The sequence below is a fragment of the Nerophis lumbriciformis genome, linkage group LG04, assembly GCF_033978685.3.
Source record: "Nerophis lumbriciformis linkage group LG04, RoL_Nlum_v2.1, whole genome shotgun sequence".
Taxonomy (NCBI): domain Eukaryota; kingdom Metazoa; phylum Chordata; class Actinopteri; order Syngnathiformes; family Syngnathidae; genus Nerophis; species Nerophis lumbriciformis.
Window position 1 is genome coordinate 62,397,501 of NC_084551.2, and position 22,945 is coordinate 62,420,445.

The 22,945-nt window shown below is 38.4% G+C and overlaps 2 long non-coding RNA genes across 2 annotated transcripts in view; both read right to left on the reverse strand.

Moving 5' to 3' along the window:
• Window positions 1-1,717, reverse strand: part of LOC133605422 (uncharacterized) — a 28,707-nt gene extending 26,990 nt beyond the window's left edge. Inside the window, exon 1 of the long non-coding RNA XR_009815139.2 lies at window positions 1,632-1,717. This is a non-coding gene — a long non-coding RNA (uncharacterized lncRNA). The remainder of the gene's footprint in view (window positions 1-1,631) is intronic.
• An 11,921-nt stretch (window positions 1,718-13,638) lies between these two features.
• Window positions 13,639-18,611, reverse strand: LOC133605423 (uncharacterized). The gene is made up of 6 exons (XR_009815140.2): window positions 18,456-18,611; window positions 16,362-16,379; window positions 16,255-16,281; window positions 14,414-14,464; window positions 14,287-14,343; window positions 13,639-14,222 (listed from the first exon to the last, which is right to left on the reverse strand). It is a non-coding gene; the product is annotated as an uncharacterized lncRNA (long non-coding RNA).
• Window positions 18,612-22,945: the final 4,334 nt, after the last annotated feature.

The following is a 22,945-nucleotide window of genomic DNA, read 5'->3' on the forward strand; positions in this document are numbered from 1 at the left end:
TCTCACTTTGCTGAAGTGAACGGGATATTTAATTGTTTGGAGCTTTACCTGTTCACGGGATCTTTGACCAAGGAAAGCCCCAAATGCTCTTTAAATAGGATTTTTGACTGATATTTTACTGTAATTCCTTAAAACAGCAATATATTGCTATAAGGGATATTTGATTTTGTGTGTGTGTGTATGTGTGTACCAGGGCCGGCCCGTGGCATAGGCCGTATAGGCAAATGCTAAGGGCGCCGTCCATCAGGGGGCGCCACGCCAGTGCCACAAATGTTGGAGGAAAAAAAAAAAAAAAAAAAGTTGGTATTATTATTTCTAAATACAAAAAATAATCCCACGTTAATTAAAATGCAAAGTAAAGCCTATTTAATAGAAATATTATTTGTTACAACATTACCCCCCCCCCCCTCCCCCGCACGGTGCGCCCCCTCCCTTCCCGTATCATGACTCTTTTTGGACGTCACCACATCAAAAAATCAACACAAGATGTCAAAACGGCCAAAACTGTCAGGTGCCCAGGGAAGAAAAAAGAGAAAAGAAGAGGAGTAGAAACGAGAAAAGACAGAGTTAGCCGGTAGGTAACGTTAGCCTACATGAAATTATTTGTCTGTTACAGAATGTGATAGTAACCTGGCTTTTTAGCATTAAGCTAATGTTACATGATTCGGCAATTGCTAATCAATAAATAGCTAGTTCGGTTTTAACGTCGGGTTAATATTGTGGAGGGGGCTAAATAGTTATGGAAAATAATAATGTAACGTTAGGTAATTACAGTACTCCCACCTTACATTCCTCAGGGACATTTGTATTAGATCTTTTAAGCAGGTGTTTTTTGTTTACATTGTTATTGCCTTCTGGTTAGCTAATGTTTGCCCTGCAGGTAATAGTCACTTGTCCACACCTTTATATATTAGGTATAGTTGTAAGTTAAAAAAAAAAAAAAAGGTCAAAGACAAAGCTATTCGGTTTCTTGTGAGTATATACACTTCATTGCCGATGTGGGGGGTGCCACCTAAAATCTTGCCTAGGGCGCCAGATTGGTTAGGGCCGGGCCTGGTGTGTACAATAAAAATAACCATGTTTGAGGCTGCTAGGTTTTTATTTCATGTAATACACAACTATTTTCGCCATATTTTTTTTTTTTTTTAAGTACTATTCTATTTTTAGAGATTAACTTTTAAATCAGTTACTTTTGCTTGCAGATTTATTTTAACTCGAGTACATTTTATAGAGTAAAACTTCATCATGGAGAACATTATTTTAGTAACGATGTCCGAATTCGTTCTGCTTCGATCGAAACTTTATTGAAAATAAACTTCTCACGCCGACAAAAATATGGTGGAAAAATTTAAATAATTTAATTAACGTTTTTTTCTTTCCATTTTCGACCACACAAAACTGTTAAAACTCATCTTTGCAGCGTGTGAGTTGAGTAAGACGAACACTCTTTTCGGTTAAACTTGAGGAACTTTCTGGAAAAAAAAATAAAACACAAAAAAAAACGTTTTGATTGATTTACGATGGAAATGATTGGCATGTTGAGCCACATTGTCGACATGACGGCGGTCATAAATCACATTTTCTTCACGGATATTGTTAAAACTTTACATTAGATGAGGTCAGACGCTCACCTGTGACGGCACTCGGGAGCTGGAAGGCTTCTGGAAGGTTCCTGAGGGCCTGCAGGCTTCTTGTGGAGAACATTAGAGAGCAGGGGGAGGTCACGTGTCTTTATTTGAGGAGTGGGCGTGGTCTATATGTCGCCAGGGGGTGTGTCTCCACACACAAGGCACTGCAGAGTCAATGTATGGACATGAGAACATGTGAACACCCCCGCACTCTCACACACATGGACTCGTCCACTCTTCTTGTTCCGCCCTGCTCTCTCCCCTTACATACTTCTTTACATGTCCAGGACATGATGTTCTTTTTCATGGCAAGTGTTTATTGTACACATTCATCAACACGCAACATGTCTTCTCACCTCACATGTAAAGTGCTTGACCACCACTGGAGTCAAATTTTTATTTAGTGTGATGACAAAAAGGCCAAGACCAAATTATATCATTCCATCATTTCTACACTTGGGATCTGTCACATATAGAGGATCTTTGACTTGCATGTTGGCTGTAGTTCCATAAAAACAGTAGATCACTTGGCATATAGAGGATCTTTGACTTGCATGTTGGCTGTAGTTCCATAAAAACAGTAGATCACTTGTCATATAGAGGATCTTTGACTTGCGTGTTGGCTGTAGTTCCATAAAAACAGTAGATCACTTGTCATATAGAGGATCTTTGACTTGCATGTTGGCTGTAGTTGCATAAAAACAGCAGATCACTTGTCATATAGAGGATCTTTGACTTGCATGTTGGCTGTAGTTCCATAAAAACAGTAGATCACTTGTCATATAGAGGATCTTTGACTTGCATGTTGGCTGTAGTTCCATAAAAACAGTAGATCACTTGTCATATAGAGGATCTTTGACTTGCATGTTGGCTGTAGTTGCATAAAAACAGCAGATCACTTGTCATATAGAGGATCTTTGGCTTGCATGTTGGCTGTAGTTGCATAAAAACAGTAGATCACTTGGCATATAGAGGATCTTTGGCTTGCATGTTGGCTGTAGTTGCATAAAAACAGTAGATCACTTGGCATATAGAGGATCTTTGGCTTGCATGTTGGCTGTAGTTGCATAAAAACAGTAGATCACTTGTCATATAGAGGATCTTTGACTTGCATGTTGTTGTAGTTCCTCTAAATGACAAGTGATCTACTGTTTTTATGGAACTACAGCCAACATGCAAGTCAAAGATCCTCTATACGACAAATGATCTACTGTTTTTATGCAACTACAGCCAACATGCAAGTCAAAGATCCTCTATATGACAAGTGATCTACTGTTTTTATGGAACTACAGCCAACATGCAAGTCAAAGATCCTCTATATGACAAGTGATCTGCTGTTTTTATGCAACTACAGCCAATATGCAAGTCAAAGATCCTCTATATGACAAGTGATCTACTGTTTTTGTGGAACTACAGCCAACATGCAAGTCAAAGATCTTCTATATGACAAGTGATCTACTGTTTTTATGGAACTACAGCCAACATGCAAGTCAAAGATCCTCTATATTACAAGTGATCTACTGTTTTTATGGAACTACAGCCAACATGCAACTCAAAGATCTTCTATATGACAAGTGATCTACTGTTTTTATGGAACTACAGCCAACATGCAAGTCAAAGATCCTCTTTATGACAAGTGATCTACTGTTTTTATGGAACTACAGCCAACACGCAAGCCAAAGATCCCCTATATGACAAGTGATCTACTGTTTTTATGCAACTACAGCCAACATGCAAGTCAAAAAATCCTCTATATGACAAGTGATCTACTGTTTGTATGCAACTACAGCCAACATGCAAGTCAAAAATCCTCTATATGACAAGTGATCTACTGTTTTTATGGAACTACAGCCAACATGCAAGTCAAAGATCCTCTATATGACAAGTGATCTGCTGATTTTATGCAACTGCAGCCAATATGCAAGTCAAAGATCCTCTATATGACAAGTGATCTACTGTTTTTATGCAACTACAGCCAACATGCAAGTCAAAGATCCTCTATATGACAAGTGATCTACTGTTTTTATGCAACTACAGCCAACATGCAAGTCAAAGATCCTCTATATGACAAGTGATCTACTGTTTTTATGCAACTACAGCCAACACGCAAGTCAAAGATCCTCTATATGACAAGTGATCTACTGTTTTTATGAAACTACAGCCAACATGCAAGCCAAAGATCCTCTATATGACAAGTGATCTACTGTTTTTATGGAACTACAGCCAACATGCAAGTCAAAAATCCTCTATATGACTAGTGATCTACTGTTTTTATGCAACTACAGCCAACATGCAAGTCAAAGATCCTCTATATGACAAGTGATCTACTCTTTTTATGCAACTACAGCCAACATGCAAGTCAAAGATCCTCTATATGACAAGTGATCTGCTGATTTTATGGAACTACAGCCAACATGCAAGTCAAAGATCCTCTATATGACAAGTGATCTGCTGATTTTATGGAACTACAGCCAACATGCAAGTCAAAGATCCTCTATATGACAAGTGATCTACTGTTTTTATGCAACTACAGCCAACATGCAAACCAAAGATCCTCTATATGACAAGTGATCTACTGTTTTTATGCAACTACAGCCAACATGCAAACCAAAGATCCTCTAAATGACAAGTGATCTACTGTTTTTATGAAACTACAGCCAACATGCAAGTCAAAGATCCTCTATATGACAAGTGATCTACTGTTTTTATGCAACTACAGCCAACATGCAAGTCAAAAATCCTCTATATGACTAGTGATCTACTGTTTTTATGCAACTACAGCCAACATGCAAGTCAAAGATCCTCTATATGACAAGTGATCTACTCTTTTTATGCAACTACAGCCAACATGCAAGTCAAAGATCCTCTATATGACAAGTGATCTGCTGATTTTATGGAACTACAGCCAACATGCAAGTCAAAGATCCTCTATATGACAAGTGATCTGCTGATTTTATGGAACTACAGCCAACATGCAAGTCAAAGATCCTCTATATGACAAGTGATCTACTGTTTTTATGCAACTACAGCCAACATGCAAACCAAAGATCCTCTATATGACAAGTGATCTACTGTTTTTATGCAACTACAGCCAACATGCAAACCAAAGATCCTCTAAATGACAAGTGATCTACTGTTTTTATGAAACTACAGCCAACATGCAAGTCAAAGATCCTCTATATGACAAGTGATCTACTGTTTTTATGCAACTACAGCCAACATGCAAGTCAAAGATCCTCTATATGACAAGTGATCTACTGTTTTTATGGAACTACAGCCAACATGCAAGTCAAAGATCCTCTCTATGACAAGTGATCTACTGTTTTTATGGAACTACAGCCAACATGCAAGTCAAAGATCCTCTATATGACAAGTGATCTACTGTTTTTATGCAACTACAGCCAACATGCAAGTCAAAGATCCTCTAAATGACAAGTGATCTACTGTTTTTATGCAACTACAGCCAACATCCAAGTCATAGATCCTCTATATGACAAATGATCTACTGTTTTTATGCAACTACAGCCAACATGCAAGTCAAAGATCCTCTATATGACAGGTGATCTACTGTTTTTATGGAACTACAGCCAACATGCAAGTCAAAGATCCTCTATATGACAAGTGATCTGCTGATTTTATGGAACTACAGCCAACACACAAGTCAAAGATCCTCTATATGACAAGTGATCTACTGTTTTTATGCAACTACAGCCAACATGCAAGCCAAAGATCCCCTATATGACAAGTGATCTACTGTTTTTATGCAACTACAGCCAACATGCACGTCAAAAATCCTCTATATGACAAGTGATCTACTGTTTTTATGCAACTACAGCCAACATGCAAGCCAAAGATCCCCTATATGACAAGTGATCTACTGTTTTTAGGCAACTACAGCCAACATGCAAGCCAAAGATCCCCTATATGACAAGTGATCTACTGTTTTTATGCAACTACAGCCAACACGCAAGTCAAAGATCCTCTATATGACAAGTGATCTACTGTTTTTATGCAACTACAGCCAACATGCAAGCCAAAGATCCCCTATATGACAAGTGATCTACTGTTTTTATGCAACTACAGCCAACATGCAAACCAAAGATCCTCTATATGACAAGTGATCTACTGTTTTTATGCAACTACAGCCAACATGCAAACTAAAGATCCTCTAAATGACAAGTGATCTACTGTTTTTATGGAACTACAGCCAACATGCAAGTCAAAGATCCTCTATATGACAAGTGATCTACTGTTTTTATGCAACTACAGCCAACATGCAAGTCAAAGATCCTCTATATGACAAGTGATCTACTGTTTTTATGCAACTACAGCCAACATGCAAGTCAAAGATCCTCTAAATGACAAGTGATCTACTGTTTTTATGCAACTACAGCCAACATGCAAGTCAAAGATCCTCTATATGACAAGTGATCTACTGTTTTTATGCAACTACAGCCAACATGCAAGTCAAAGATCCTCTATATGACAAGTGATCTACTGTTTTTATGGAACTACAGCCAACATGCAAGTCAAAGATCCTCTATATGACAAGTGATCTACTGTTTTTATGGAACTACAGCCAACATGCAAGCCAAAGATCCTCTATATGACAAGTGATCTACTGTTTTTATGGAACTAAAGCCAACACGCAAGCCAAGGATCCTCTATATGACAAGTAATCTACTGTTTTTCTGGAACTACAGCCAACATGCAAGTCAAAGATCCTCAATATGCAAGTGATCTACTGTTTTTACGGGATCTTTGACTTGCATGTTGGCTGTAGTTGCATAAAAACAGTAGATCACTTGTCATATAGAGGATCTTTGACTTGCATATTGGCTTTAGTTCCATAAAAACAGTAGATCACTTGTAACTACGACATCCTCGGTTCAGAGCCCACATCAGGGCAAGGAAAAACTCAACCCAGTGGGATGACAATGAGAAACCTTGGAGAGGACTGCAGATGAGGGTGACAACTCTGGAGGGACAGAACTCCTCCTCCTTACCTAACACACTCCGGTAACTTGGGACACCCTGAACTGTTTGTTACAGCATTATTATGTTATTATGTTAAAAATAAATATATTTATTCATTTAAAAAAAGACCCTGCCCCAAGTGGAGGAGTTCAAGTACCTCGGAGTCTTGTTCACGAGTGAGGGAAGAGTGGATGGTGAGATCGACAGGCGGATCGGTGCGGCGTCTTCAGTAATGCGGACGCTGTATCGATCCGTTGTGGTGAAGAAGGAGCTGAGCCGGAAGGCAAAGCTCTCAATTTAGCGTTCAATCTACGTTCCCATCCTCACCTATGGTCATGAGCTTTGGGTTATGACCAAAAGGACAAGATCACGGGTACAAGCGGCCCAAATGAGTTTCCTCCGCTGGATGGGAGGTGTTTAGGGCACGTCCGACCGGTAGGAGGCCACGGGGAAGACCCAGGACACGTTGGGAAGACTATGTCTCCCGGCTGGCCTGGGAACGCCTCCGGATCCCCCGGGAGGAGCTGGACGAAGTGGCTGGGGAGAGGGAAGTCTGGGCTTCTCTGCTTAGGCTGCTGCCCCCGCGACCCGACCTCGGATAAGTGGAAGAAGATGGATGGAATTTAAAAAAAAAAAAAACTAAATACGTTTTTACTATATTTTGCTAAAAACATCAAAATTAATTGTATTTTTATTTGTATTTTTTCTGACTCCTCATTACATCCAGCCATATAATTATACATTAAAATAAACATATTTGAAATAATTAATTTTAAATGATCATAATAATTCATTTAAAATGACCATATTTAATTATTAAAATAATTGTGTGTTTATCAACAACTTTAGCATTTTATTCATTACATTTTGAAGCTCTCATAAGCCAAGTTATGTTATATTCCTTAAGATTTATTTATGCCAGTTTGAAGTATCAATTATCCAAACACAGTTTTGTTTGCATATTTTCAGGATATATATATATATATATATATATATATATATATATATATATATATATATATATATATATATATATATATATATATATATATATATATATATAAAAGTAGTCTTTGTTTGTCTCTCATGAAGTCTGTGGTGATTATGTGTGTTGTTGTTGAAGGAAAAAGCAAAGGGTGTGAAGCGTCTGTGAAACTAATTAACCGCTGCATGTTTAAAATGAGCAGAATATGTCAATATTACGAGACAATGAGAATGCTCATTGAAAAGTATGCAGTCACACAATTAAATTCATACACATAAATCCACAAAGTGTCTCCAGTTCTATAATTGTTTACTAACAAAACATGATGCTTCCAGACATCACATGGTTGTTGCTTCTATTTGGCCCGCCGTATTAGCTGTACTAAGTTTTTATATGGCGGATCAATCTAGTACTGCACTCCATCTCTCAGCGTTATTATATACAATACTGACATCTGCTGGTCAAATGATGGAATGACATGCTAATATATACAATTCCAACATCTGGTCTAATGGTGGCAAGCCATGATTATTATACACAATACTGCCATCTGCTGTTCAAATGGTGGAAAGACATGATTATTATATACAATACTGACATCCATCCATCCTTTTCCTACCGCTTGTCCCTTTCAGGGTCGCAGGCAGGCCCGGCCCTAACCAATCTGGCGCCCTAGGCAAGATTTTAGGTGGCGCCCCCCCACATCGGCAGTGAAGTGTATATACTCACAAGAAACCGAATAGCTTTGTCTTTGACCTTTTTTTTACTTAAAGAAAGCAAATTAACAATCAGAATAGTTAACAAGATAAAAAAAATATGAATAAATAAATGAATGCAAAAAATAAAAAATGAATATATGAAATACAATATTTTTTACATACATATTGCTTAATTAACATTAATGATGTGCACTTTAACAACTAGGCTTACAACTATACCTAATATATAAAGGGGTGGAAAAGTGACTATTACCTGCAGGGCAAACATTAGCTAACCAGAAGGCAATAACACCTGCTTAAAAGATCTAATACAAATGTCCCTGAGGAATGTAAGGTGGGAGTACTGTAATTACCTAACGTTACATTATTATTTTCCATAACAATTTAGCCCCCTCCACAATATTAACCCGACGTTAAAACAGAACTAGCTACTTATTGATTAGCAATTGCCGAATCATGTAACATTAGCTTAATGCTAAAAAGCCAGGTTACTATCACATTCTGTAACAGACAAATAATTTCATGTAGGCTAACGTTACCTACCTGCTAACTCTGTCTTTTCTCGTTTCTACTCCTCTTCTTTTCTCTTTTTTCTTCCCTGGGCACCTGACAGTTTTGGCCGTTTTGACATCTTGTATGTGTTGATTTTTTGATGTGGTGATGTCCAAAAAGAGTCATGATACGGGAAGGGAGGGGGCGCACCGTGCGGGGGGGGGGGGGGGGGGGGGGGGGCGGGGGGGGGCGGGGGGGGGCGGAATATTGTAACAAATAATATTTCTATTAAATAGGCTTTACTTTGCATTTTAATTAACGTGGGATTATTTTTTGTATTTAGAAATAATAGTACCAACTTTCTTTTTTTTTCTCCAACATTTGTGGCACTGGCGTGGCGCCCCCTGATGGACAGCGCCCTTAGCATTTGCCTATATGGCCTATGCCACGGGCCGGCCCTGGTCGCAGGGGATGCTGGAACCTATCTTTTATTTTTATATATATATATATATATATATATATACATATATATATATATATATATATATATATATATATACATATATATATATATATATATATATATATATATATATATATACACACACACACACACACACACACACACACACACACACACACACACACAAGCCCTGCTGATCAGGAAGCAAGTTACAGTGAAGCAGGTGAGGACCTGGCCAGAGGGAGCAATGTCAGCATTACAAGACTGCTTGGAAACCACAGACTGGGACATGTTCAAAGCAGCCGCCACCGAAAATCACCACACGTGTGGAGGAGTATGCAGAGTCTGTGTCCGCATACATTCAGAAGTGCATGGAGGATGTCAGTGTGATCAAGAACATCCCCACACGGGCCGACGAGAAACCCTGGATGAACAGTGAGGTACGTGTAATGCTGAAGGCTCGGAACAAGGCTTTCAAGTCTGGCGACATGGTGGCATTAAAAACAGCCAGAGCTAACCTGAACCATGTGCCATTAACGTTGCAAAGCGTGCTCACAGTCAGAAAGTGCAGGACTTCTTTGACAACCCTACAAACACTAGACAAATGTGGCAGGGCATACAGGTCATCACGGACTATAAAGCTGCCCCCTGTCCCTGTGACAACAGTATCAGCTCCCTAGATGACCTTAACAACTACTTTGCAAGGTTTGAGGCACTTAACACCACTCCGGCGAGAAAATCCATCCCTCGCCCTGATGAGCAGCCGCTCAACCTGGATATAGCGGATGTCCGGAAAACCCTGAGGAGAGTGAACCCCCGGAAAGCACCGGGACCTGATGACAGCACAAGCACAAGGTGCTTAAGGGATGTGCAGACCAGCTGGCTGGGGTTCTCACGGACATCTTCAACATCTCGCTGACCCAGGCTGTGGTACCATCATGTTTTAAGACGGCCACAATCATTCCAGTGCCAAAAAAACCCACAATCTCCTCCCTCAATGATTACCGCCCCGTTGCACTCACCCCCATCATAATGAAGTGCTTGGAGAGGCTGGTAAAGGAATATATTGTCTCCAGACTTCCCCCCACATTCAACCCATACCAGTTTGCTTATCGCCCTAACCGCTCCACAGAGGACGCCATCTCCTCTGCACTCCACCTGAGCTTAGAACATCTGGAAGGAAAGGACACACACGTGCGGATATTGTTCCTTCAACACCCTTGGATTCAGTACCCCCCTATACAACTGGCTGCTTGACTTCCTCACAGACAGACCCCAATCTGTGAGAGTGGGCAACAACACCTCCAGTGCCATCTCCCTGAGCACCGGCTCCCCCCAGGGCTGCGTCCTGAGTCCACTGCTGTTCACGTTGATGACCCATGACTGCTGCGCCAGGTCCACTACTAACCACATTGTGAAGTACACGACAGTAGTGGGCCTCATCCGTGACAACAACGACATGGACTACAGGGAGGAGGTGAAACATCTGGTTGACTGGTGCAGAACCAACAACCTGGTCCTGAATGTCAACAAGACCAAGGAGATCATGGTTGACTTCAGGAAGCACCAGTCCAGCCACGCTCCACTCTTCATCAACGGCACAGCAGTGGAGATAGTAAGCAGCACCAAGTTCCTGGGGGTGCAGATAACTGACAATAGAACCTGGACTAGAACACCGGAGCTCTTGTAAAAAAGAGCTCAGCAGCGCATGCACTTTTTGCGTGGGATGAAAAGAGCACAGCTCCCTCCCCCCATTCTCAGCACATTCTACAGAGGCACTATAGAGAGCCTGCTGACCAACAGCATCTCTGTCTGGACTGGAGCCTGCAATGCCTCAGACTGGAAGTCTCTCCAGAGAGTGGTGAGGACGGCGGAAAAGATCATCAGGACTCCTCTTCCTACTATCCAGAAGATGGCAAAAAGCCGCTGCCTGACCAGGGCTCAGAAAATCTGCAGAGACTCCTCCCACCCCCACCAAGGAGTGTTTTCACTGCTGGACTCCAGAAAGAGGTTCCGCAGCCTCCGAAGCAGAACCTCCAGGTTCTGTAACAGCTTCTTCCCTCAGGCCGTAAGACTCTTGAACGCATCATAATTAAATTATTCCCTCAACTCCCCCCAAAATAGATTAACTCGCTGGAATAAAAAAGACAATATAACATACATCCATAAACGTGGACGCATGTGAAAAAGTGCAATATATTTATCTGTACACTAATCTATTTATTTATACATATATTTATTTATATATGCACCTTTTTGCTTTTTTATCCTGCACTACCATGAGCTTATGTAACGAAATTTCGTTGTTATCTGTGCTGTAAAGTTCAAATTTGAATGACAATAAAAAGGAAGTCCAAGTCTAATATATATATATACATATACAGTATTGCGTGTATGTGTATGTATGTATATATATGTATATATATACACAGGTAAAAGCCAGTAAATTAGAATATTTTGAAAAACTTGATTTATTTCAGTAATTGCATTCAAAAGGTGTAACTTGTACATTATATTTATTCATTGCACACAGACTGATGCATTCAAATGTTTATTTCATTTAATTTTGATGATTTGAAGTGGCAACAAATGAAAATCCAAAATTCCGTGTGTCACAAAATTAGAATATTACTTAAGGCTAATACAAAAAAGGGATTTTTAGAAATGTTGGCCAACTGAAAAGTATGAAAATGAAAAATATGAGCATGTACAATACTCAATACTTGGTTGGAGCTCCTTTTGCCTCAATTACTGCGTTAATGCGGCGTGGCATGGAGTCGAAGAGTTTCTGGCACTGCTCAGGTGTTATGAGAGCCCAGGTTGCTCTGATAGTGGCCTTCAACTCTTCTGCGTTTTTGGGTCTGGCATTCTGCATCTTCCTTTTCACAATACCCCACAGATTTTCTATGGGGCTAAGGTCAGGGGAGTTGGCGGGCCAATTTAGAACAGAAATACCATGGTCCGTAAACCAGGCACGGGTAGATTTTGCGCTGTGTGCAGGCGCCAAGTCCTGTTGGAACTTGAAATCTCCATCTCCATAGAGCAGGTCAGCAGCAGGAAGCATGAAGTGCTCTAAAACTTGCTGGTAGACGGCTGCGTTGACCCTGGATCTCAGGAAACAGAGTGGACCGACACCAGCAGATGACATGGCACCCCAAACCATCACTGATGGTGGAAACTTTACACTAGACTTCAGGCAACGTGGATCCTGTGCCTCTCCTGTCTTCCTCCAGACTCTGGGACCTCGATTTCCAAAGGAAATGCAAAATTTGCTTTTGTCAGAAAACATGACTTTGGACCACTCAGCAGCAGTCCAGCTCTTTTTTCCCTTAGCCCAGGTGAGACGCTTTTCGCGCTGTTTCTTGGTCAACAGTGGCTTGACACGAGGTATGCGGCAGTTGAAACCCATGTCTTTCAAGCGTCTCTTGGTGGTGGATCTTGAAGCACTGACTCCAGCAGCTGTCCACTCCTTCTGAATCTCCCCCACATTTTTGAATGGGTTTTTTTTCACAATCTTGACCAGGGCGCGGTGATCCTTATCGCTTGTACACTTTTTCTGACCAGTTTTTCCTTCCCTTTGCCTCTCCATTAATGTGTTTGGACACAGAGCTCTGAGAACAGCCAGCCTCTTCAGCAATAACCTTTTGTGTCTTTCCCTCCTTGTGCAATGTGTCGATGGTTGCCTTTTGGACAGCTGTCAAATCTGAAGTCTTCCCCATGTTTGTGTAGGCTTCAGAACTGGACTGAGAGACCATTTAAAGCCCTTTGCAGGTGTTTTGAGTTAATCAGCTGATTAGTTTGTGGCACCAGGTGTCTTCAAAATTTAACCCTTACACAATATTCTAATTTTGTGACACACGGAATTTTGGGTTTTCATTTGTTGCCACTTCAAATCATCAAAATTAAATGAAATAAACATTTGAATGCATCGGTCTGTGTGCAATGAATAAATATAATGTACAAGTTACACCTTTTGAATGCAATTACTGAAATAAATCAAGTTTTTCAAAATATTCTAATTTACTGGCTTTTACCTGTATATACACACACATACATACACAATACTGCCATCTGCTGGTCAAATGGTGGAAAGACATGATTATTATATACAATACTGACATCCATCCATCCATTATTGTGTGTACCGTATTTTTCAGACTATAAGTCGCAGTTTTTTTTTCATAGTTTGGCCGGGCTCCAGTGCGAATTATGTTTTTTTTCCTTCTTTATTATGCATTTTCGGCAGATGCGACTTATACTCCGAAAAATACGGTATGTATATATATATATATATATATATATACATACACACACAATACTGACACCTGCTGGTCAAATGATGGAAAGACATGAAAGGTTTCCAGAAAGAGAACATCACTTTAAAAAAATGTTTATTCAGTCACATTTAGATTAACAATTGGAGTGATAAAACATGAACATAGCTTAATAGGATGATTGAGTCCACATCACACATGCTTTTCTGGGATTTTTTTCTGCTGGCATTAAAGAAAAAAGGACTAGATCTTGTAATCTAGCATTTCAAAATCATTAAGCAATGACTTTATTACTTAAGCAGTGAAACAGAAACTGTGCCTTCATTTCTCAAATAATGCTGTAGCTGCCTTATAATATCCAAAAAAAAAACAATCAGACTGAAAAATCCAACATGTGGCAGAAATATCTAATGTTCAGCAGTTAAAAAAAAAAAGCATTAAGACGGGAAACACGAGGGGGGCGGGCGGCTAAGGGGAACGGACGGCGGTGTCAAAATAGATATGAATGTGAGGACACACCATTTGTTACGTCAAGTGCAAGACAAACCTATAAATGACATTTGTAATATAAAACTTGGTAAAAAATACTTATTTCAAACTGTACAATCACCAAGTACACGGGGGAGGGGGAGAGAGCACGTCAAGGTTCCTTCATGGGGATTAGGTGGCTTCGGCCTTTGCCTCCTGGGGAACACACCAGGAAATTAATGACCTTTTATCTACGGCCTTCTTTTATTTAGTGTCAAACCTCAGTCTTGGTGTTGCCGTTCTCTGCTGCCTTGGTCTTCTTTTCTTTGGGTGTCTTCTACAAGAACATAACGAGTCATCATCCAAGCACAGCAGCGGTCGGACTTATTCTTATTTCATGGTCATACCTTTGCAGCCGCTTTCTTCGTGGCGACCACTGTTGGTTTAGGCTTTGGTTTCTGCAGGACAAGGACTCTTTATTTAACATAGCGATAGAACACTTGCACAGGACAATACTTAACCCCTTTACCATGAATTGATTACGTGGACCCCGACTTAAAGTTGAAAAACTTATTGGGGTGTTACCATTTAGTGGTCAAATGTACGGAATATGTACTGTACTGTGCAATCTACTAATAAAAGTTTCAATCAATCAATCAATTGTCAGACATGTTTGCTGCTGTAATCTGGTGAAAATTATGTATAAACACACTTCATGTGATTTATGTTGTTCATTCTTCATGACTGCAATTGCATATTTTTTCTGCTCATTTCCTTCGAACATTATTCAATTTTAACAAAAAACATATATATATATATATATATATATATATATATATATATGTATGTGTGGGAAAAAAATCACAAGACTACTTCATCTCTACAGGCCTGTTTCATGAGGGGTTCCCTCAATCATCAGGAAATCTCCTGATATATTGCGCTCTACTATGGTATTGAGCACTATTTTTTGGATAACCTTATTAAGATATATATATATATATATTGTCTGTTAAGACGATAAGGTAAAGATTCCATCTAAATATACCGAAAATAGTGTCTGACTACAAAAAAATGTCTGTTAAGACTGTTTAGATTTTCTTGTCTCTGGTTGCATGTACGCATTGAAGAGCCTTTATTATTATTATGACTTATCATGTTGCTGCTTGGTTTAAATCCTGTACTTAATTAAACATTATACAACATTGTTTTTATTTTTAGCCTCTTAATATTTGTACACATACTTCATGACTCAATAAGCTATTATTGCACATTACTTCCGCGCTAAACACGATCAATAATTTATGATATACAGAGTTGTTGTTTTTTTTAAATAAATAAGCGCTGCGTCTTCCCACGCCTCTCCAGACACGTTGAATTGTGCAACGATAGTCATGTGGTGCACTTTGTTAAATGTGTTCAAAATACTTCATTACTACTAGAGATGTCCGATAATATCGGCCGATAGATGCTTTGAAGTGTAATATCGGAAATTATCGGTATTGTTTTTTTCCAGTTTTCTCTTAAATCAACATAAAAAACACAAGATTCACTTACAATTAGTGCACCAACCCAAAAAACCTCCCTCCCCCATTTACACTCATTCACACAAAAGGGTTGTTTCTTTCTGTTATTAATATTGTGGTTCCTACATTATATATCAATATATATCAATACAGTCTGCAAGGGATACAGTCCGTAAGCACACACGATTGTGCGTGCTGCTGCTCCACTAATAGTACTAACCTTTAACAGTTAATTTTACTCCTTTTTATTCATTACTAGTTTCTATGTAAATGTTTGTATATTGTTTTACTTTCTTTTTTATTCAAGAAAATGTTTCAATTTATTTATCTTATTTAATTTTTTTAAAAAGGACCTTATCTTCACCACACATGGTTGTCCAAATTAGGCATAATAATGTGTTAATTCCACGACTGTATATATCGGTATCGGTAGTTGGACAATATCGGATATCGGCAAAAAAGCCAATATCGGACATCCCTAATTACTACCATTTTTTTAATTCTACAACATATCTTCCAATGCAACACATGCATCACCAAAATTTGATGACACTCAATAATCATCTGGATATTTCCCATTCTTGTAAAATATGTTGAGATGTATGGATATTTGAATGTTATTGTAAAAAGCTGCGTCTAAGAACACATCGTCAGTGAGCAACCGGTGTTGACAAACAGGAAGAACTTTTTTTTTTAAAGAAGGAGGTATCGAAATGTGTCGTTACCGCTAAGAGGCGCAGGGAAACTCGTCTCTGTGGAGAAAAAGAAGACCAGAATGTAAACCCACAATTCTTATACACAGATGTTATTAATTATGTGGATTTGTACAAACCTCGACGGTGGAAGATGACTGGAAAAAGCAGAAAAGAAAAAACAAAGTTAAAAAGGATTTTATTTCATTTCATTTTTATTTATCTCCTTCATTGATGTGCATCTTTGATCGATAGACAATTATACCTCAATTATTCAATTATACATGTACACACCAATGCCTGAGAAGGAGCAGGATGAAGAAAAAATCTTATATTTTCCTGCCCCCTTCAACATAATACGTAGTCTTACTTAATGGAAACTAGGGCTGCAACAACTAATCAATTAAAAAAAATAGTTGCCGATTAATTTAGTCATGGATTCGTTGGATCTATGCTATGCGCAGAGGCAAATTTTTAATTTTATTAAAGAAACCTTTATTTATAAACTGCAACATGTACAAACAGCTGAGAAACAATAATCAAAATAAGTATGGTGCTAGTATGCTGGGTTTTTTTTTCCAATAAAATACTGGAAAGGATAGAAATGTAGTTTGTCTCTTTTACCCGATTATTAATCGACAGATTAATCGATTATCAAATTAATCGTTAGTTGCAGCCCTAATGGAAACCAACAATTACATCCAAATATAATGAAAACAAACAAAAAAACACTAAAATAATGGGTCAAATCTTTTTTAAACAAAGATTTTAAATTGTATAAATATTCATATATGTATCAGATATTTTTTTGAAATTGTTATTAAAACATTAATTGGTCAAATATTTTTTAAACAAATGTCACCCAATTTTAATTAAACTGTAAAAAAAAAAAAAAGACAATTAAATATTTAAATAACTATTACTAAAACTGCAAATTAAATTTGAAAAAAGTAATTTATTTAAATAAACCAAATGTAAAATAAAACTCACATCAAATTACATAAAATACATAGTGTTTTCTTTAAAATAAAATTATACCCCAATTTTATAAATAAAAAAAAGTATCCATTTTTTGTTTAAAAACCACACAATTGCTCATCAGATCAAGACTCAAAACACACCTATTCCTGACTGCTTATTCATTGTAATCATCTTTTCTTCTCTATCTTTGTTGTTGTTTTTATCCAATTCGATTTTATTGTTTTGATTGTGTACGGTGTCCTTAAGTGCCCAGAAAGGCGCCTTATAAATAAAATGTATTATTATTATTACCAAAAAAAACACAACAAGTGCAAAACTTCATGAAGTACAAACCGAACAAAAACAATACAAAACCAGGCAGAAAATAAGTAAAATGATAATTACACACCAGTCATCTCATTGAATGACAATCGAGAACAAAATGCCAACTGTTGTGGCCTGACATGCATCCTGAACTTCGCGCCTTTATTTGAATTCAAATAGGGGGAGGTGAGCTGTTGCCATGACAACGCGTTGGCGCCATGACAGTTGCCTTTTGTTTTGCATCTTGGCGCGCGGAAACGATGAAACCCCGACGTTCCTAATCCGCTAAAACTACACATTTTTTAACGCTGGCGATTGCACGCCTTCTATTTAATCGAAACCACCGTGTGTACGTTTTAATCTTTTTTTTTTTTTTCACCCCCGGCAAGAACCGTATCAAGCCGCCCAATTTTAGGCCGCCTGCCCCCAGATGGTCGACGTAAACATCCCCCAGATTAAAAAAAAACAACACGTCACCGTCATGCTTAAAGAGTCAACGTTGCTACATGGATATTGTTGCAATTTTAACGCAAACACTGTAATATTATAATTGCATCAGAATATATTAAAACGCTCGAGCAAAACAAACAAAATACGTCACGTGACCCCCCCCCCCTCCTCCCGCCCTTCCCCCCGTCTTCTCGACTGTCTTCTGGCGCCTAAATCAGCATTTTGATTGGCAGTCGAAAATGCGCCGCAAATGCCATTTAAATGGTGTTCTTGACGCCAAAAATAAGGTGATAGCCAAGAAACGCGTTTACATTCGTCCAAAAAAAGTGGGATTTAGGCTCCAAGTTTCAACGCTATGTGGGCGCTCCACTTGCTGCTGTCATGGCGATGATGTTCCACGGATGAAGCCGCTCGGTTAAAACATAAAAAAACACCACCAGCCTACATAATATGCGGGGGGGGGCGGGATAATATATATAAAAACAAATTCAAATCCTTACCTTTGCTTTAGCCATGTTGGAAACTGACAAAAAATGCGAGCGTGTTTGTGTTTGTCGTCGGGGTGGTCAGAGAGGCGTGCGGGCGGGCAGCTGCTTAAAATGGCGCATGTAATCCCAGCAATGTTTCTCTACTTTATACCATCAAATATAAGCACAGAACCAGTTTCAACCAGTTTGCCGAGACGACGCCTCTCATTGGCCCAGGCCGTGTCACGTGTCCACCAGGTCCCACCCATTTTTTTTTTTTTTTTTTTGTTATCGACGCTATAGTGTTGTGCAAAGTAGCAGCGAAGACAAATGTTTAGAAGAAAGTGGACGCATTATATAAGTCCATTGACAAATATGACAACAAATAATTACTTAAGACGGATTATTGCGTGTAATTCGCGAGTGTAGATACATTAAATGCGTGGTGTGGCCTAGAGCTCTGACAACAACCGCTGTGGTATTTTTAGCAGCTCTGGGAAACAGCAATTTATTTTAATATAGACATGTTTTATCACAGTTTCTTTGGACGAGAGGTCAGTAAAAGTTGTGGTATTTATTAGAGATGACCGATAATGGCTTTTTGCCGATATTCCGATATTGTCCAACTCTTTAATTACCGATACCGAGTGATATCAGCAAAAGATCAAGTATCGGATGATATCAGCTAGCATGTAAAATGTCCGATACAAGCAGTCGTATTTATTAGTGGTGTCCTTAAACATCGTTGATATCAGCATCGGATGATACAGGCAGTCGTATTCATTAGTGGTGTTTCGATACATTATTGATATCAGCAAAAGATCAAGTATCGGATGATATCAGCAAAAGATCAAGTATAGGATGATATCAGCTAGCATGTAAAATGTCCAATACAAGCAGTCGTATTTATTAGTGGTGTCCTTAAACATCATTGATGTCAGTATCGGATGATACAGGCAGTCGTATTCATTCGTGGTGTTTCGATACATTATTGATATCAGCAAAAGATAAAGTATCGGATGATATCAGCTAGCATGTAAAATGTCCGATACAAGCAGTCGTATTTATTAGTGGTGTCCTTAAACATCATTGATATCAGTATCGGATGATACAGGCAGTCGTATTCATTAGTGGTGTTTCGATACATTGTTGATATCAGCAAAAGATCAAGTATCGGATGATATCAGCTTAGCATGTAAAATGTCCGATACAAGCAGTCGTATTTATTAGTGGTGTCCTTAAACATTATTGATATCAGTATCGGATGATACAGGCAGTCGTATTCATTCGTGGTGTTTCGATACATTATTGATATCAGCAAAAGATAAAGTATCGGATGATATCAGCTAGCATGTAAAATGTCCGATACAAGCAGTCGTATTTATTAGTGGTGTCCTTAAACATCATTGAAATAAGTATCGGATGATACAGGCAGTCGTATTCATTAGTGGTGTTTCGATACATTATTGATATCAGCAAAAGCTCAAGTATCGGATGATATCAGCAAAAGATCAAGTATCGGATGATATCAGCTAGCATGTAAAATGTCCGATACAAGCAGTCGTATTTATTAGTGGTGTCCTTAAACATCATTGATATCAGTATCGGATGATACAGGCAGTCGTATTCATTAGTGGTGTTTCGATACATTGTTGATATCAGCAAAAGATCAAGTATCGGATGATATCAGCTAGCATGTAAAATGTCCGATACAAGCAGTCGTATTTATTAGTGGTGTCCTTAAACATTATTGATATCAGTATCGGATGATACAGGCAGTCGTATTCATTCGTGGTGTTTCGATACATTATTGATATCAGCAAAAGATAAAGTATCGGATGATATCAGCTAGCATGTAAAATGTCCGATACAAGCAGTCGTATTTATTAGTGGTGTCCTTAAACATCATTGAAATAAGTATCGGATGATACAGGCAGTCGTATTCATTAGTGGTGTTTCGATACATTATTGATATCAGCAAAAGATCAAGTATCGGATGATATCAGCAAAAGATCAAGTATCGGATGATATCAGCTAGCATGTAAAATGTCCGATACAAGCAGTTGTATTTATTAGTGGTGTCCTTAAACATTATTGATGTCAGCATCGGATGATACAGGCAGTCGTATTCATTCGTGGTGTTTCGATACATTATTGATATCAGCAAAAGATAAAGTATCGGATGATATCAGCTAGCATGTAAAATGTCCGATACAAGCAGTCGTATTTATTAGTGGTGTCCTTAAACATCATTGATATCAGTATCGGATGATACAGGCAGTCGTATTCATTAGTGGTGTTTCGATACATTATTGATATCAGCAAAAGATCAAGTATCGGATGATATCAGCAAAAGATCAAGTATAGGATGATATCAGCTAGCATGTAAAATGTCCGATACAAGCAGTCGTATTCATTAGTGGTGTCCTTAAACATTATTGATGTCAGTATCGGATGATACAGGCAGTCGTATTCATTCGTGGTGTTTCGATACATTATTGATATCAGCAAAAGATAAAGTATCGGATGATATCAGCTAGCATGTAAAATGTCCGATACAAGCAGTCGTATTTATTAGTGGTGTCCTTAAACATCATTGATGTCAGCATCGGATGATACAGGCAGTCGTATTCATTCGTGGTGTTTCGATACATTATTGATATCAGCAAAAGATCAAGTATCGGATGATATCAGCAAAAGATCAAGTATAGGATGATATCAGCTAGCATGTAAAATGTCCGATACAAGCAGTCGTATTTATTAGTGGTGTCCTTAAACATTATTGATGTCAGTATCGGATGATACAGGCAGTCGTATTCATTCGTGGTGTTTCGATACATTATTGATATCAGCAAAAGATAAAGTATAGGATGATATCAGCTAGCATGTAAAATATCCGATACAAGCAGTCGTATTTATTAGTGGTGTCCTTAAACATCATTGATGTCAGCATCGGATGATACAGGCAGTCGTATTCATTAGTGGTGTTTCGATACATTATTGATATCAGCAAAAGATCAAGTATCGGATGATATCGGCAAAAGATCAAGTATAGGATGATATCAGCTAGCATGTAAAATGTCCGATACAAGCAGTCGTATTTATTAGTGGTGTCCTTAAACATTATTGATGTCAGTATCGGATGATACAGGCAGTCGTATTCATTCGTGGTGTTTCGATACATTATTGATATCAGCAAATGATAAAGTATCGGATGATATCAGCTAGCATGTAAAATGTCCGATACAAGCAGTCGTATTTATTAGTGGTGTCCTTAAACATCATTGAAATCAGTATCGGATGATACAGGCAGTCGTATTCATTAGTGGTGTTTCGATACATTATTGATATCAGCAAAAGATCAAGTATCGGATGATATCAGCAAAAGATCAAGTATAGGATGATATCAGCTAGCATGTAAAATGTCCGATACAAGCAGTCGTATTTATTAGTGGTGTCCTTAAACATCATTGATATCAGCATCGGATGATACAGGCAGTCGTATTCATTCGTGGTGTTTCGATACATTATTGATATCAGCAAAAGATCAAGTATCGGATGATATCAGCAAAAGATCAAGTATAGGATGATATCAGCTAGCATGTAAAATGTCCGATACAAGCAGTCGTATTTATTAGTGGTGTCCTTAAACATTATTGATGTCAGCATCGGATGATACAGGCAGTCGTATTCATTCGTGGTGTTTCGATACATTATTGATATCAGCAAAAGATCAAGTATCGGATGATATCAGCTAGCATGTAAAATGTCCGATACAAGCAGTCGTATTTATTAGTGGTGTCCTTAAACATCATTGATATCAGCATCGGATGATACAGGCAGTCGTATTCATTCGTGGTGTTTCGATACATTATTGATATCAGCAAAAGATCAAGTATCGGATGATATCAGCAAAAGATCAAGTATAGGATGATATCAGCAAGCATGTAAAATGTCCGATACAAGCAGTCGTATTTATTAGTGGTGTCCTTAAACATTATTGATATCAGCATCGGATGATACAGGCAGTCGTATTCATTCGTGGTGTTTCGATACATTATTGATATCAGCAAAAGATAAAGTATCGGATGATATCAGCTAGCATGTAAAATGTCCGATACAAGCAGTCGTATTTATTAGTGGTGTCCTTAAACATTATTGATGTCAGTATCGGATGATACAGGCAGTCGTATTCATTCGTGGTGTTTCGATACATTATTGATATCAGCAAAAGATAAAGTATAGGATGATATCAGCTAGCATGTAAAATGTCCGATACAAGCAGTCGTATTTATTAGTGGTGTCCTTAAATATCATTGATATCAGCATCGGATGATACAGGCAGTCGTATTCATTCGTGGTGTTTCGATACATTATTGATATCAGCAAAAGATAAAGTATCGGATGACATCAGCTAGCATGTAAAATGTCCGATACAAGCAGTCGTTTTTATTAGTGGTGTCCTTAAACATCGTTGATATCAGCATCGGATGATACAGGCAGTCGTATTCATTCGTGGTGTT